Below are 16,079 nucleotides of genomic sequence, written 5' to 3' on the forward strand. Positions count from 1 at the left end.
GGTCAGTCCCATTTCTCATATATTTTGAAGCAGAAAGCTTCAGCTGTTTGGTTAATGTGGCCTTGCTGTTTTTTTCCTCTGCAGAACCAACCTGATATTAGTGGTCTGCGTGTTCGCCGCAGCCAGAGAGGCCTGCCTCTGTCCGATCATGGTTCTGCCCAAAGCCTCTCATCAAAGGAAACAGGACATTCACAGTAGCCTCAATGAGTCCCTTGCTGGTCCTGTTCAGTTCCTCTGTTGGGTTTCACTGATTCCCACTTTACTAGTTTTGTGTTCCTAACTGGTATCAAACTATTGGGGTCTGTCTCTGCGTTAATAAAGCAAGAACATAACTTTTGTTTTCTTTTCAGTTTCATGGTTATAAGAAGTAAATCCCAACACAATTTTAAGTAAATATTTTAGACGGAGTATAGCGACATCAGGCGAGAATCATTCTATAATACCAGGAATCGTTAAATAATACAAGAACTTGAAGAAATGAATAATAATGACAGTAATAATAATATTATTAGGTATGAGACTTTAATGTGTTAATTTCAATGTACTAATTTTGATAAATTTTCAACGCTTTTAATTTATTAAAATGCAGTTAATAAAAATTTTTTCCACCCAGAAGTTCTGTCTGGAACCTTTGTATTTGCTCGTTTCTGGTACACCGGTAAATCTGACGCACATAAAAAACCAAACAACAGCGATGGGCGACAAAGCGGATCCTCTCGGCCCGCCGTGAGTTAATTTCTGCTTCTAAACCGATCCAATGGGACGCTGGGAAAAACTGCTGCTTTCGAACAGAGCTAAAAGGAGTTAGCCTTTCAGCTACTCCAGTCTAAAATAGCATCTCAGTGCTAAAAGGAGTTAGCCTTTCAGCTACTCCAGTCTAAAATAGCATCTCAGTGCTAAAAGGAGTTAGCCTTTCAGCTACTCCAGTCTAAAATAGCATCTCAGTGCTAAACATACAGCAGCAGCGCAGACGCTAATGCTAGCATGAATGAGCAGACTGTGTTCCTGAAATAAAATATGATTTTTGGGGGGCCACCCGTAAAAACTAATACAAAGTTCTCTACCCACCTTTGTGTAATACTAAGATAAATAAAAGTTTTAATGTACCTGTTCTGTTAGGAACGAGGCGAGAGGTGGTGCCAAGTGGCTTGTTTATTGTTGTCATAGCAACTGCTTGCCAAGATGGCGGTCAGAAAGTTCTTGAAAGTGTGACATAACATGTGAACTACGAATTAGTTGTATAATTTATTATTTTTGTATCGAATTATAATACATTTCTAATTAGAACACTTAAGACACTTAATGGATTAAGCCAGTAGAAGATGGATGGATGCTTAATGATTATATTTAATATATGTTTTAGTGCTTTCAGCTTCAACTTTACAGTTTTTTTCTTATTTTTCTTTTGTAGTGTATTTTAAACGCCTTAGATAAGCAATGCTAGCAGCAAATCCACATTTGCTTTCTGACAATCTGACTTCACTCCTGTTGTCTTTTCCAACCTTTCATGAAACCAGAAAGTTTAAAGCTGCAACTGAGGCAAATCTCAACATTTATCTCTGGCGGGTCCATCTTTACTCGCTTGCTAAGAGGCTGGAAAATGTGGAAGCCTCTTTTTAACTGGGTTTTCTTAGTGGAGCTAGCCATGCAGATGGTCCGGTATGAGTCTGTGATGGGAGCAGGCCAGAGGCTGTGGGTGGTCACGTCCTCAGCGAAGCTGTGGGCAGACCGAAGGACAGTCAGCAAAGCTTTCACATAAACTCACATCCACAGCTGGATAGTAACTTTTTGGGGGAAAAAAATATTTTTTGTAATATTTTTACTATGATGAACATTTTACTTTTACTTGAGTAATGAAGAACAAACTTGTTTTAAGCAAAACTTAATCTGACACACATATGCAGCTTATGTTAAAGTTTCATAAGTTTTATATTGAAAAAGCTTATTTGGAAAAAAGCTTGTTTTGTTATTTTATGGTGATTTTTATATGAATTATTTTGATCTTTAAGATACCAAAATGTCCACATTTTGATGTAATTTTTACATATTAAATGACGTTTTAAACAATTACTCAGCATGTCGAATTGCTGCTTTTTACCTTTACCTGAGTAATTTTATTATGCAGCATTTTTACTTTTACTTGAGTAAAACTTCTGGATTTTCTTCCCACTGAATGAAAATCAAACATGTTTTAACCAAAAGTTCACCAGACTCAGACTTATTAAAGTTCCTGAAGTTTTTATTGACAGAAACTGATTTAAAACCATTCTTTTAGTTATTTTTTTTGTTACTTATTTGAGTTATTGTCATTTTGGTCCTGAAACACTAAATTTCCACTTAGATTTATATTTTGGTCCGTCTGATGATGTAATTTTTAACTGATTGATAATTTCATGGACAGATACTTTTTACTTTTACGTGAATAAAAATATGTTGACGTAGTTCCATTCTAACTTGAGTATAATTTTGAATTACTCTGTTCATATTCCTGCAGTGATAAACCTGCATTACGTTTTATTTGAATAATTTATCCATGCGTTTTGTTGTGTTTGAGCTTGTAAAGCAGTAACTGTGTAAACGTGTGCCAGCAGCCAGTTAAAGTAGCTGCATGTGTTCTGTGGGAGGGACCTACATGAAAGCACACACACTCTGTTAAACTCAGCTGCCACACACGCTAAAAACCTCAGCTGTGCCATTCACCTACAATAAGGGTCAAAACTAAAACTCAATCCAAATTACAGCCTCCACAGATCCTCCATTGTGTTCGCTCTTCTTCAGTCTTTTTTGTATTTCATAGGGAAAGAAAAGAAAAGATGTCACCAACCCAGGGAGATCAGAGCAGTCGCAAACTGAGCCTCCATTTGGGCTGATGGCAGGCCTATTAAATGCGCGCATCCACAGCGGTTTCTTTCTAGTGGTGAGTAGGCGGCTCGCAGTCCTGCAGTTGACGGTTAGCAGCCGATTCTGGGATCGGTTTTTCCGCAGCAGCAGGACTGATGTGGCCGGGAGGAGGATGTGGATTCCTGTGATGGATCATTGTTTAGGTTTGGGGAGTGGGTGTGTGTGTGTGTGTGTGTGTGTGTTTCCACACAGCCCCACTCAGTCGGAGAAAGAGGGATTCAAGATCAGACCCACAGATTTACAAACAAACATCTGCAATGAAACAATTTGGTTTGCAATTTGAAGTTTTATTTTAACGATGGAAATGAGAGTCGGTGGACAAAAATGTGAAATAATTTCCAAATCAACTTATTATCCTGTCAAACGAATTTGTAATCCTTGAACTATTTCACGTTTTCTTGCGTTTCAACCACAGGATTTAATTGTAATTTATTGGGATTTTTTGGATGCTCAGGATTCTGGGCTGGAGGAAAATAATAAATGATTTAATACATTTTTATTAGAAATAATAAAAAATGTTACATGGAATTCAAGGTGCAAGGTTTTTGGGGTAAATGTCACATTTTATTTAATTTTATTTTTGTATATTACAGCAGGGGTGTCCAAAGTGTGGCGCGGGGGCCACTGTTGTCCCTTTGAGTTTGTGTGGCCCCCCACTGCAGTTCCACTCTTTGTTAAATCGAATAAGAAGAATTAGAAAACTAGATGTTTTTCTTTTAATACAGCAAACGAGCAGCTTTGATTAAATGTTACTGAGTTAATAACCTGAATTTGGAGATTTTTTGAAACTTAAAACAATAAAATGCTCTGCAGCTGATAATCAGGACATAATGCTTTCAGAGTTGAGTAACTAGTTACATTTAATCGACTTACTTGAGTAATGAATAACAAACTTGTTTTAACAAAACTTCACCAGACACACACCAGCAGTTTATGTTAAAGTTTTATATTGAAACAAAAAAAGATTTAGAAAAAAAGTTTTATGACATTTATATGAATTATTTTCATTTTGACCTTTAAAATACCAACATTTCTGCATAACTTTACATTTTATTTAATCTAACGAAACTTTTTTACTCTTACTCGAGTCATTTCTTGGACGGATACTTTTCACTCTTTCTGTCCCACCTCTGAATGCAGCCAATAAGAAACTGACAAAGAATCAATAAAAACAATAATATAAAGGTATTAAACTTATCTAACACCATACGTAGTGTATGTTTAGAGGTATAATTTATTTGATCTTTTTTGAAGTATTTTCCTGTCCTCATTTGTGCTGGTTTCCTCCGAATGTTGGGCGTTTTGTTGGCCAGATTTTTGTTTTCTTGCTTCCCCTGCTGCTGGTCAGGTGGCCGCTCTCCGCTGCAGAGGGAGCTAGACTGACCTCTTGAGGAACATGAAGGGAACTAATGACACCAGGCAGCTGCTTCAGTTTGCTGCAGCTTAAAGCCTAAACCAGAGGAAACACATGAGAATCAAACTCTGAGCTGATTTAGTCATTTAATACGAGAGAAAAATAAAGATTGTTTTGTGTTTTTGCATCAGAAATCAGAATTCACTCTCACCCAGAATGAGAAAGCACATTATTCAGCCGTTCCAGACTTCACATCTGGGTTTGATCACTAAATCTTTTCAATACTTTTCAGTTTTTTTTACTTTTCTCTGCAAATGAATGGAGATGTGGAGTATGAAACAGTAAACCCCTGGATTTATGGGCCATTTTACTACGGCTGGAAGGCTAATGTAGGACATACTTACACATCTTTTTTTTGCTGCGACTTGTGTCGCATGAGATGTTATTGACGCCAGAAGAGTTACGACTCTGGGCCGCTCGGGAGGCTGATTAACCGGGGTTGAGAAAACCTGGCTTATCCACTGAACTGATTTTTAAACAGCCTGTTTTTGACTGGGTGAGTTTTATGATCCAAACTAAAGACTCTTTAAAACCCACTTAAAACAGGCTGCATGGCTGTAGAATCTGCATTAGCATCGGCTTTAAAAGACAGCAGGGGTCTGAGTTTCTTTAAACATTTGGAGAGTTTGGTCATGATGGGGACCTCATGATGGTTAAATACTCATGATGGGGACCATCTTTGGAAAAAGGTTTTAAAAATCGCAACAAATCTGGAAGAATCATTGCAGAGGAGGAAGAGCCTCCAAAAATATACTCAGTAAAGCCACTTCAACATATTTTTACTCAAGTAAGAGTAAAAAACTATCGTCAGATGAACCAAAATCTGAAGTTGTGCAGAAATGTTGGTATTTTAAAGATCAAAATGAAAATAATTCACATAAATATCACTATAAAATAACAAAATCAGACAAAACATTTTTCTACTTCAGTTTCTTTCAATATAAAACTTATAAAACTTTAACATAAACTGCTGGTTTGTGTCTGGTGCAGTTTAACAAGTTTGTTCTTCATTACTCAAGTAAAAGCAGAAAGTACAGCGAAGTAAAAATACTTCTAAAAGTACTTTCCCCCCCAAAAGTTACTCAAGTAAATGTAACTAGCAGAGGAAGCAGAGTAGCCAACAATGATACTCAAGTCAGAGTATCACTACTTCATCATATCTGTACTAAAGTAAAAGTAAAAAGTATTTGGTAAAAAGTCGACTCAAGTACTGAGTAACTGATCAAATGATCAATAATTTAATATTTAAAAATTACAACATCAGACGGAACAAAATATAAAGTTAAATGGAGATTTTTGTGTTTTAAAGGTCAAAATGACAATAATTCATATAAATAAAAAAAATAGTTTTCAAATCAGTTTCTTTCAATAAAAAACTCAAGTGAAAGTAATTATACTTCATAATAAAATTACTCAGGTAAAAGTAAAATGTTCATCATAGTAAAAATACTCCCAAAAGTACATTTTTAGTGAATGTAATTAACTGTAACTCTGTGAATGAAGGAGCTCCCTCGTAGCAGATGTGTTTTATGTTTGCTGCTCATCTGCAGTTTATCAGTTTTACTGCTTGCTGATGTGTATTTGAAAGCTGTCACAGGACGATTTACATGTCAAGTCGAAGCAAAATAAAATAAATCCCAGTGATATGGAATCGGCGAGCCGCTCTGCCAGCCCGGCTCTTGTAATCCTTTTGCTGCGACTTGTTTCTTCTGTGTGACACCCGGGGAGAGAGGGGGGTTAATTACATTAATTCAAAACAAATAAATGTTTGGCAACCCCTTAAAGGCTGTGGGATTTTTTTGGGAGACTGAGCCGACTTTTGGGTCTCCAAACCTCCGACTTTGATGGTTTCACTGAGGGAACACAGATTGGATATCCAACTGCTGAGCTCAACTCTGCTTTTCCTCCTCCATGCTCGCTCTGTTTCCTTCCTCTTTCTGTTTTCTCTTTCACTTTTTGTTTCGGTCTCACACATTTTCACATTTTAGAAGTTTGATTTAATTAACCAATTGCAATATTGTCATTAGAGGCATTTTAAATCCTAGTTACTCAAAATATCTATTAATGATTTGTCCATTTTCTCAAAGAAAACAAATTTAATTTTAGCACCATGGACATGCAAGGTAATTCAAAGTTCTTTACAAGACCAAAGAAACAGAAAGATTTTATTTTAAAAATGAACTGATTAAATAAAATGCTTCTCCTGCCCTCCACGTTTAGTTCAGACGAACTAAGCTGTATAGATCACATGTGTCAAACTGGAGGCCCGGGGGCCAAATGTGACCCTCGTAGCTTTTCAGGTGGCCCTCTAGACTCCAAAATACAACAATAAGTCACACCAGTTTTTCACAAATCCACAAAATTCACACAAAATCAATAGATCCCACTTTTATTATTTTTATTTTACTGCTAATTTTTCTCAAAATTAGTCCTAAACATCAGGTGACTTGATGTCAAGTTACAGTCCGTCATCGATACGGCGATTAATAAAACATCACATTTAACATCATGCATGATTGGAAATATTATGAAAATTCCTTGCAAATATTTCTAACTGTGACTTTGATTACAAAAAGTCACAAAAACAATCACAAAATCCTGGAGGAACTGCTATTTATTAATATGTAATGGATTTTATCAAAACATTCTGGCAGATTCAGATTTTTAAAATGAAACTGAGTTTGACAGGACTGGTATAGACGATAGATGGTTCATTAATGGGAAGCCACTCTGAAGTGTATGAAGGGGTCCTATTGTGCAAAATTCACATTTTACACATTTGTGTTCTTCCATTTGGGTCTCAAATGCTTCTAAAAACAGATCAAACACACACACAAAAAAAAAACCACCCAGTTGTTTATTAGTAATACGTTTATGTTTTTTGGTGTCTGGAAAATGAGCCTTTTCAAAAACCTTCCAAATGTAACATTATCAGCAGGCACTGACCGACTGTTACCTAGCAACACTTGACTGTTACCTAGCAACCCTTGACTGTTACCTAGCAACCTGGCCCGTTCCCTAGCAACCCCGGGCCATTACCTAGCAACCCCAGCAGAGCTGAAGCCCCTTTGGGACAGGGGTTCTCTTTCTCTCTGCTCTGAGTCAAACCAACCTGTTCCCCTCCTGGCCTGTGGGGGCGCTGCACCAAGAGCCACTGAAGGAAATGACACAAAAACCTCTGAAGACACTGAGAGCAACTTCCTTCTTCACCAGATGGAAACAAGATGGAGGCGTCAGATTTTAGCGGTTGGAGGATTTCTCTTTAGTCTTTGGCAAAAGCGCTAGGCTAGCATGTTAATTCTGTTGTATTTACCCAGAATGCCCTGCACTATTGTTTGCTTCCTGCTTTAGAGTGATTTCCAGTCCACTTGGCATTCACATATGCATTCAAATTGCACCAGAGTTCACTTCAACCAAACCCAGACTGAGGTTTGTAGGCAGATCAAAATTCAATTAGCATTCACACCTCAAACGAACCGGACTTTCAAGACAAGCAAAATAGAGTTACATTAACTATTTTATAAAATTCAAATTCAAAAATACTTTATTAAAAGGGAAATTAAATGTTGTTGTAGCCCATCAAGATTCTTCAAAGAGCCATTAAAGATGGCGATGGCTGTTGGCAGGAAAAATCTCCTGAAGCGGTCTGTACCAGACTGAATCTAACGATGCCTCTGACTGAAGATGCCCAAGACAGTCTTGTGAAGAGGATGGTCAGGATCATCCATAATTTTCTTGATTTACTAAACTGTCGTGACAGTTTAGTGTAAGACAGATAATCTGTGAAAAAATAGAGTTCCTCTGTTTTCTCCCAGTGCTAATTGGAAACAACCAATCAAGTCCAGGAGGCGGGCCCTAGTGCTGTCAATCACAATCTTATGTAGCACCGCTTCTCCTCCCTTCCAGCTCCAGCTTGCATAGCCTAAATGGTTTTCTGTAACGATAAATTGTTTCTCTGCAATTATCATGTTTAGCATTGAGTACATGAGGTTGATTGACAGCGCTAAGACCCGCCTCCTGGCTCTGATTGGTTGTTTTTGCTGCATTTGTTCAGGCTACAGTATTAGCTCAGACAGGAGGTGGAGGTGGTCGATCTTTTCACAGATTATCTGCCCCATAACAAACTATCACTGTGATAGTTTTGACAAATATGTTTATATATATATATATATTAATAAAATGTACATATTGCAGTTTTAAAGTGAGCTAAACGGAGCTGGTGTGAATGCAACTGAACTCTGGTTTTGTCAAAGATTCATATTAATGTCTTTTCCTCTTGTTTAGCGTGTGAGAAACTTTCAGGAGAGTAAAAGTGCGTGATTGTTTGTTGTTTGGGTAAGTTTCTTTGTCAGGCCTCGGCTCGGGTGGCGTTTCAGCGCGGCGTCTCTCTGCGTTCACACAGTCCCCATAAACAAATGCACCGGGTTGCCCCATGCTTGTTCACACCCTGTAATGAAAACGGATGAGGGCCAAACCAAAACCTATAGTTGGGAAACAGATTTCCTCCAACATACAATAAGTGTGTGAGAATTAGATGCGAGTGGGACTCTTCTCACAGTATATCACCCACTGCTTGTGGCCCAGGCTTGGGAACAAACATTATTCTCCCAGGCCCTGTTGTTTCACTGCATGCTTGTCGAACATGTTCGGTTCCATGACGATGATTTACAGCGATGGCACACTGGAAGCGCTGCACAACCTAATTTGTTCTGGTTTTCCTGACTGGGAATATTACAGGGCTTTATTGGGATGGCGACAAATGCGTCACCGCACATCGGCTCTGTCTCCTGGTTGTTATGAACACAAAGGAAACAATCACAGACCACTCCTAATGCACAACTTCTGCTGGGCCCGGGATGATGTGGCACTAATGGGAACATTGTGGCCATGTGGCTGTTGAAATTTTTAGATTTTGTGTGAACAAAACTATTCGTTTTTTGGGGGTTTTGAGTTTTGCTACCATGTTTTAAGATTGACAAAATTAATTTATCTGAAGAGTAACTAAGGTTATTTTTGTTAAAGTTAAGCCTGCTTCTGTTTCGCTTCACTATGCTGAAATGTGCCTGACTGAACGCCAACATGAGAATTACATTTATTTTTGAACATGAGAAGCATATTAAAGAAGAAACTCAGTAAATTTGACATATTTTCTGTTTTATTTTTGCTTTTTAATCTCATTAAACTCAGTAAGACATTGATTTATTCCAGTTACACTTATCTTTCATTCAAAGTGATGATTTCAAGCATTCATTTTTTAATTTTCTTGATGATTAAGAAGTTTGATGTAAGTTCAGTTAAATATTATGTAGTAAATTATTTTTTTATGCAGAAATGCAAAGTTGCAGCCGTGCAAAGAGCTTTTCAGTGATTAGAAAGACTGCTGACCGACAGGCAGAAGGAGGATGAGCCAGATAAGGTCATTCCTACACATGCAGGTTGTTCTCAGCGTGCTGGACCCAACAATGTCAGTGGAAAATTGACTGGAAGGAAAAAGTGTGGCAAAGTTCACAGTCAACTCAGCCATCTAAAACAAACTTTTAGAGAACCATATTCTTATGTTTCAAAGTATTAGTAGTAATAATTGAGATATTACACACAAATCTATTTGCACATGAATGTCACCATAATTCTGGATATTTTTCTCATTGAAATCTGGCTTCATAGTGATTGCTTCTTCATCGCTGAGCGGCCGTTCAGCACAGATAATGACGCATCAAACCAGCTTCTGCCAACGTCTCAAAGTTTTAGTCCTTTTATTCTGTGGCTGTTTTAAATATTTCACACCAAAACATGTTTGACTCCGAGACACAGAACCCGTCTGGACTTTAATAGTCAAGTTCATTTGTATGACACATTTCAGCAACAAGGCAGTTCAAAGTGTTTTACATCATAAAACTGTGTACAACTGCTTTAGCAGATGAGCTAAATCAAATAAATTAAAATCAAAATACTTTATTTATCCTTTATTGTTTTAAACATTGTTGTAGCTACTGTAATACAAATATCTTCAAAGGATCTCCAGTTGCAGTCAGTCTTCCAACAAATGTGAAGAGACTGAAAACAGTTGCTGTATGACATGCTAACAGATAAATAACAGCTAGAAGTTTTATCGAAGAATTAACAACAATTTACTCCATATTTTGTTTGAATACATTTGATTTTTCCATAATGTCACATAAAGAAGAAGTCTATTTATTGCCTTAACTTACATCTGAAATTGCCATGATGCTGTGTTTTGGTGGTTGATCCAAATGCAGAGGCGGCAGCAGAAAGTGGAGTTAAAAGTTTAATCAGTCAATCAATCAATCAATCAATCAAATTTTATTTGTATAGCACATTTCAGCAGCAAGGCATTTCAAGGTGCTTTACATAATTAAAAAACAAAATAAAAACAGCATGTGACATTGAATAAACAGTAAGAAAGAGAAAGAGATTCTGGAAAAAGAAAAAAAAAGATAAAATCATGGGAGCACAGGGAGCCAGAGGAGAATCAAAAACACGAGAAACAAACAAAGGGAACAGCATCTAACATAACAGGAGGAACCAGAGGAGAAATGAGGAAAAGGTGGTTAAATACTGGGAGAGTGAATGCTGCAACAATACACTGTAAAAAAATAGTCATTAAAATACGGGGAGCTGTGTTTGCCAGAATTTTACCATATTTATAAGGTAAAATTCAACTGACTGTGTTTTACCGTAAATTAGATGTGTGAGGAGAAAAAGCAAAGAAAATGACCCACGGGGCGAGGGAGGAAAATAATCTATCATTAAATAATAAACTAGACAAGAAATGAACATAATAAACGAGAATCACTCAGAAACGACTGAACTAAACAGAATAATAACAAAACCTCAAAACAACTAAAGACTCAGCAAAAACGTAATTTAGACTTTTATAGTCTAATAAGGCTAAACAGGAGAAGTTTGTCCTATTTAAAGTCCAACAGTGAGAAAAGCAGCTTGTTTCTTTTTATACAGTGTATGTGACAGTATTGGCGTGTGGTTGTCTGTATGCTGAGGCGTTTGAGATGCGCTTGGCATTTAGGGCCAACCGTCAGCATCTCCACAAACACAGAAATACGCCCAGACAACAGTTCAGTCTGATTTCTTCACACCTTTGCCTTGAAAGAGCTTTTCATATCTGCACTGAGGTCTCTGTGAAGACAGCGAGGCGCGTTTCTCAAGACAGATTGAATTACACAACCAGAGAGAGATGTCAGCGCTGATCAGACGCCTGCATGGAAAATGATCTGTTCTGCATTGATATGACAAACTGTAACTTTGTCTCACTGAATGGAAGCAACTTCATGTTCAAAGTGAATAAAAGTTGCACAACATTCTAGAAGAAATGCATCGCGAAGCATCTAAATACTGTAAATCAGAGGCGGCCACAGGCGTTTTTGTACTTTTCTTTTTAAATGTAATTGCAAAACCTACTTTTTTATTTTTATCTGTTCAAATCTAAACTAAACTCACAATGAAACAGATTTCTGTAAATCATTGTAGATTTTAAACATAAAAAAGTCCTGCAGATTTAAAACAAACCATTTCCTACATTTTCAAGTTGATTATCTTTTATCTATTTATGTTTTATGACTCTCTTGATTGATTTTATATTACTAAAAACCACAGGATGCTTGTTGTCCATTTATCTATTAAAATAAATTAAATTTAAAGCAAAAACCTGGATGAATACTTTGTGTTGCATTTTAAGATGTTAAATTGCCTTTTTGAAAATTGCTCCCTGACTTTGTTTTTAAATGTGTATCTGAATCATCTGCCTGGAAAGTTGAAGCTGGTCTCAAACTGAGATCAAGGGCCGCCCGAAATCGGTTCGAGGGCCACAATTGGCCCCCTGACCACACTTTGGACACACCTGCTGTAAAGTGTTAAAAATCAGACATTAAAGTCAAATTAAACCTTAAAAAGTGGCTAATAATGTCAAATTTAAGATTTTTTTTTTTTTTACATTTTACATAAAAGTAACAGCTAAAAACAGCACAAGCTTTGGAAAAACATTTAACAAAAATTATATTTATAGATAAAAACAGTCAGATTATTCAAACAGTATGAGAAGAAATGTTTTTTTGATTCTTTATTCATTTTAGATACAGAACAAGTAAACCAGAACTGAAAGATCAGTAGAAAGAAATAGAAAAGGCTGGAGAAGTTTTACAAACACAGGATTAGTTAAGGGGAGCCTGAATAATATAAGACAGGAATCCACAGAGAGATTGAAACCAATAAAACAGAACCAGTAAAATCAAAAGCCAATGGGCCGCCCATCTGCTTCTGCTTTGCCTTGTGCAGATTATCCAGAATTTTCAAGCACATTACAGTAGTCGAGTCTGTTGGTGATAAAACATCATTCATGTGCTTTTCTGTATCTGGCTGAACTCCTGAGAAGATAAAAGCCAATTTGTGTTGATTTTCTTCTTTTTTTGCTCGTATATATATTGTGAAATCCAAGCCAGGATCAAAAAGCAGAGTAGAGTTGCGAGTGGCTCCAGGCTCCATGCTGAGCGCCGGGGATTTTCACGCTGCAGCTTCTCTCTGCTTTCTCAGCCTTTACAAATAAAAATTTGTGCTACAGTTTCAGTAAAATGTGACAGAAAAAACAAAGCAAACTGTTAAACTTCACTTTTGGAATATTCACTTTTATGCCAAAAGTGAAAACACAACATCCAGTTTGTAAAACAAATATAAAAATACCTTAAATAAGACAAAACTAAGTCACTTTTACACAAGATATAATAACTTGTTTTAAGACAATAAACATTTCTTAATATTGATGAAAAGTTAAATTACAGGAAACATCTTGCTATCAGTGCAGCTGGTTCTTGTTAAAACAATGTTATTTACTTAAAACAAGTTAATATATTGAAATGTGATGAATAAGTTTGTGTTTTATTTCACGTGTTCTAGAAAATAGAACAAAAATACTTGGTAAAGGAGCTGCACTCACCACTTTTATATGAAAAGTACACTGCAAAAAACAAAAACAAAAAAAAAACTAAATATTACCGAGCATTTTTGTTTAGTTTCTGGGGCAAAAATCAACTCAGACAAAACTGACTTGTAAGCAACTTTTCATTAAGATATATTAGTTTGTTTTAAGTAAATAATTCCTAAATATTGATGAAAAAGTCAATATTTAATGATTATTTCACTTTCAAAGACTTTTGTCAAAATCTTTAATGTGAAGCGAAATAAAAACCGAAGATCTGAATGAAGAAGTCCTGAAAAACTTCAGTGAACTAATTATTACGGGAAAACTTTTGCTGCAATCATTGTAACTTTTTGTTAGAAAACACAATAAACTTCTTCAGTATGTAATTTACAATATTTTTCTCCTGTAATATGTTTTTTCAGGCTCTTGGAAGAAACATTGAAGAAAAGTCTATAAAACTGGAACATTAATTTAGAAAGGTAGAAATGTATCAAATTAAACTTTGATAGAAAACTAAATTAATAAAAAAGGGATATATCAAAAATATGTTCCAAATATCTTTCATCTAACGCAAATTATGTCATTTTAAATAATTTTGCTTGTACACTGCAAAAACACAAAATCTTACCAATTATTTTACTTTAGTTTCTAGTGTAAATATCTTAGTACATTTGGAATAAAACAAAATTAGCAGAAAGTAACTTTTCAGCAAGATATAAGAGCTTATTCTAAGTCAACAATCCCTTAATATTGATGAAAAAAAGTTCTGATTATTTCACGCCGTTACCTAGCAACCTCAGCCAAGCCCAGTCCGTTACCTAGCAACCCAGTTCTGGTTATTATTTCACTTGTAACATTTGTTACAATCTGCTAATGGAGCCAGAAGTTTTTCATCTATGTTATGGAATTAAAATAAGCTCATGTATCTCACTGAAAAGTTACTTGTCAGTTAGTTTTATCTTTTTTCAAGTGAACAATTTGCACTATAAACTAAACAAAAAATACTTGGTAAGATTTTGTGTTTTTGCAGTCTAATATTTGGAATCAATATCAAAGTATCACATTTGTTCTCAAAGTTAACATTTTCTTCCCACCAAAACATTAGTATTGAGTCGTCTTCTTCTCTACTTTCTCTAAAAAAACAACCTGAATGTTTGGCATCAGGATTCTCGTATCTGATCTTGTGGCTTTAAGAGGCATTTGGTGTGATCAGCTCACAACCAGGTGCAGGCAAAACCTGCAAAACGCAGAAACCACAGCCCTACCTGCCGGGTAGTAACGTGGCGCTCGTGAAATCAAATTTCCTCGGCTGCTCACCGCCTGTGTCTTGGGGCTGAGAGCCGGGCTGTTTCATACGGGGGAAAGGCACAGGCGCACAGAGATACCACACCATCTTCTGCTCCCGCTTTGATGTCGGCGAGGCACCTCAGGGAGAGAATATGGAGAGTGTGTTGATTGCAGAATCTAGTATTCAGAACACATTGATTGTGGATGCAGCGGGAGGCTCGGCGTGGCAGTTTGAGAGTTTGTGGTAAAAAGTGCTGGCAGGGCAGAGAGCTTTCCTCCTGCTGCCAAGTCTGTGGTTTCTCATTGTGGTTATCAAGGACAGATGTGAATCAAACTACAAGCTATAAGCCTTTCTTGATCAATGAAGCCAAAAGCGCAGACTTGGCTTGGACTGATTTGGTGCGTCAGAAGCTGCACACTTTCATCCAAAGGGCCTTAAACTATCTTTCGGTGCGGCGCTCTCTCTTCATAGAGGCTTCAGCTCAAACTTTGACTGATCATTCATCTCCGTGTTTATCAGTGTTTAAATGTGAGCCTGATAAGATTTGTAAACTCTTAAACATTTGATTGCAGTTTAAAGGGAACTTTATCATCTGGAGCAGAAATAAAACATGAATTTATTGTTTTCTGTCTTTCCTGACCCACAGATTCTGTTTTCTGGAGGTTTCTGAGTCCTGAGCTGCTGTTTCCTTCAGCTCTGTGTTTTTTGTTTTCATTCCATAGAAAGTACTCCTGACCCAGAACCTCCTCGTTCACCTGCGTAGGTGTCCTGGAAAATATACTTTATATATCCTGTTTATATTTCCATGTGAAATTTTTTTTTTTTACAGACTTTAATTATATTCTCTGATTTTTCTCTTTTTCTGCAGATATAGAAGCAGACTTTTAGTTTGTTAGCAGTAAATAAATATTGATGAAAAAGTTCCGGTTCAATTGGCAGATCATTCCATGCTGTTACCTAGCAACCCCAGCCAAGCCCAGCCCGTTACCTAGCAACCCAGTTCTAGTTGTCATTTCACTTACAACCTGACATTTGTTCTAATCTGCCGGTGGAACTACAACGTTTTCATAAACATTTAGAAATTATTTACTAAAATAAAAGCTCCTTATTTTGCTGAAAAGTTCATTTTGTATTAAGATATTTTCACTAGAAACTAGACAAGAATACTTGGTAAGACTGTGTTTTTGCAGGTTACTTTCCATCATGGGCGTAGGTTTGGGTAGGGACGGTAGGGACATGTCCCGACCAATATTCACGGGATATGAAAAAGTCCCGACCAATTTTTGCCATATTGGCTCAAAGAACGTGGATCTACGATCTTTGATTAGCAGCAACAGGCGGTGCGCGGAACGGAAGCTTCTTAGTTTGACATTTATTATGAGCCTCCGAGACCGTGTCGGAACGGTGGTGTCGGGGGGAGGTGGGGGGAGGGGGAGTCAGTTGAATCGTCGGACGTTCTTTGATTAGCTGCAAAAGGCGGCGGCTAGCCGGGCACACGCGTCTCCTTCTGAGTCTCCGAGACCATG

General features: G+C 36.9%; 1 long non-coding RNA gene across 2 annotated transcripts in view; it reads left to right on the top strand.

The window, feature by feature from the left end:
* Positions 1-658: 658 nt before the first annotated feature.
* The window catches only part of LOC107833763 (uncharacterized), an 18,355-nt gene continuing 2,934 nt past the window's right edge, over positions 659-16,079 (top strand). Inside the window, exons 1-3 of one of the 2 annotated variants that reach the window (XR_001659528.1) lie at positions 659-726; positions 2,798-2,917; positions 15,200-15,319. This is a non-coding gene — a long non-coding RNA (uncharacterized LOC107833763). Of the gene's footprint in view, positions 727-2,797; positions 2,918-15,199; positions 15,320-16,079 lie in introns of those variants that run through there. The other variant, XR_001659527.1, reaches the window with a different exon arrangement.

Source organism: Poecilia formosa, unplaced genomic scaffold, assembly GCF_000485575.1.
Source record: "Poecilia formosa unplaced genomic scaffold, Poecilia_formosa-5.1.2 Scaffold446, whole genome shotgun sequence".
Taxonomy (NCBI): Eukaryota; Metazoa; Chordata; class Actinopteri; order Cyprinodontiformes; family Poeciliidae; genus Poecilia; species Poecilia formosa.